The sequence below is a fragment of the Macadamia integrifolia genome, unplaced genomic scaffold, assembly GCF_013358625.1.
Source record: "Macadamia integrifolia cultivar HAES 741 unplaced genomic scaffold, SCU_Mint_v3 scaffold100, whole genome shotgun sequence".
NCBI lineage: Eukaryota > Viridiplantae > Streptophyta > Magnoliopsida > Proteales > Proteaceae > Macadamia > Macadamia integrifolia.
Window position 1 is genome coordinate 172498 of NW_024868049.1, and position 2500 is coordinate 174997.

The window sequence follows — 2500 nt, forward strand, 5'->3', positions numbered from 1 at the left end:
CTCGGGGAGTGGACCGCTGTGGATTGCGACGGAGTCCCAAGCCCAGGTTGTCACTTTATGCCTTAGGAGATGTCATCGCCGTGATCATGGTAGGCAGCGCGCACCTCGATGGCATGCCTATTGGAAACTACATACTCTGGCATTGGCTTGTCGGGCTCCCCATTCAACTCATCTTGAAACATAGACCAAGGAGTTTGACATGTGTGTGAGTCAACGGGTGAGTAAAATTCATAAGGTGTAAAGAAGCAGACTGGTGAGATCCCCCTGTGGGTTATACCACCGACTAGCCTTGATTTTCTGTGAAGGGTTCGAGAGAAAGCATAACTGTCGGGACCCGAAAGATGGTTAACTATGCATGAGCGGGGCAAAGCCAGAGGAAACTCTAGTGGAGACCCGCAGCAATATTGATGTGCAAATCATTTGTCTGACTTGGGTATAGGGCGAAAGACTAATCGAACCATCTAGTAGCTGGTTCCCTCTGAAGTTTCCCTTAGGATAGCTGAAGCCTGCGGGGAAGTTCTATCAGGTAAAGCCAATGATTAAAGGCATCAAGGGCATAATGCCCTCGACCTATTCTCAAACTTTATTCTCAAACTTTAAATAGGTAGGACGGCGTGGCTACTTCGTTAAGTTCACCATGGAATCGAAAGCTCCAAGTGGACCACTTTTGATAAGCAGAACTGGCGATCCGGGATGAACCGAAAGCTGGGTTATGGTGCCAGGTTACATACTAACCTAGAACCCATAAAATGTGTTGGTTGATTAAGACAGCAAGACGGTGGTCATGGGAGTCAAAATCCACTAAGGAGTGTGTAGCAACTCACTTGTCGAATCAACTAGCCCTGAAAATAGATGGTACTGAAGCGCATAACCTACACCCGACAGTTGAGGCAACTACCAGGCCCCGATGAGTAGGAGGGCATGGTGGTTACCGTAAAACTTGGGGCATGAGCCCTGGTGGAGTGGCCGTCGGTGTAGATCTTGGTGGTAGTAGCAAATATTCAAATGAGAGCTTTGAAGGCCGAAGAGGGGAAAGGTTCCATGTGAATGGCACTTGCACATGGGTTAGTCGATCCTAAGGGACGATGGAAGCCCATCAGAAAGCATGTATACATGTGTGCTCCGAAAGGGAGTCAGGTTAAAATTCCCAAATCGGGACGTGGCGGTTGACAACAATGTTAGGAAATCCAAAGACGTCAATGAGGGCCTCAGGAAGAGTTATCTTTTCTGTTAAACAGCCTGCCCACCCTGGAAACGGCTCAGTCGGAGGTAGGGTCCAGCGGCTAGAAGAGCACTGCACGTCACGTGGTGTCTGGTGCACCCCCGGTGGCCCTTGAAAATCTAGAGGACCGAGTGCCGACCATGCCCGATCATGCTCATAACCCCATCAGGCCTCCAAGGTCAACAACCTCTAGTTAATGGAATAATGTAGGCAAAGGAAGCCGGAAAAATGGATCCGTAACCTTAGGAAAAGGATTGGCTCTGAGGGTTGGGCACGGAGGTCCTAGTCCCGAGCCCGTCCACTATCGATGGACTGCTCGAGCTACTTTCGTGGTGAGAGCGGGTCACCGTGTGCCAGTCGGGGGACAGATTGGGAACGGCCTCCTCGGGGGCCTTCCCCGGGCATCAAACAGTTGACTCAGAACTGGTATGGATAAGGGGAATCCAACTATTTAATTAAAACAAAGCATTATGATGGTCCCTGTGGATGCTCACGTAATGTGATTTTGACCTAGTGCTCTGAATGTCAAAGTGAAGAAATTCAACCAAGCACGGGTAAACGGCGGGAGTAACTATGACTCTCTTAAGGTAGCCAAATGCCTCATCATCTAATTAGTGACGTGCATGAATGGATTAACAAGATTCCCACTATCCCTGTCTACTATCCAGTGAAACCACACCCAAGGGAACGGGCTTGGCAGAATCAGCGGGGAAAGAAGACCCTTTTGAGCTTGACTCTAGTCTGACTTTGTGAAATGATTTGAGAGGTGTAGGATAAGTTGGAGCTGGAAATGGTGCAAGTGAAATACCACTTCTTTTAATGTTATTTTACTTACTCCATGAGTCGGAGGTGGGGCTCTGCCCCTCCTTTTGGACCCAAGGCCCACCTCGACGGGATGATCCGAGCGGAGGACATTGTCAGGTGGGGAGTTTGGCTGGGTGGCAAATCTGTTAAAGGATAACGTAGGTGTCCTAAGATGAGTTCAACGAGAACAGAAATCTTGTGTGGATTAAAAGGGTAAAAGCTTATTTGATTCTGATTTCCAGTACGGATTTGAACAGTGAAAGCATAGCCTATCGATCCTTTAGACCTTCAGAATTTGAAGCTAGATGTGTCAGAAAAGTTACCACAGGGATAACTGGCTTGTGGCAGCTAAGAATTTATAGCAACGTTGCTTTTTGTTCCTTCGATGTTGGCTCTTCCTATCACTACGAAGCAAAATTCACCAAGTGTTGGATTGTTCACCCACCAATAGGGAACATGAGCTGGGTTTAGATC

General features: G+C 48.2%; 1 pseudogene; it reads left to right on the forward strand.

Moving 5' to 3' along the window:
* Positions 1–2500, forward strand: part of LOC122062329 — a 3181-nt pseudogene that overhangs the window by 481 nt on the left and 200 nt on the right.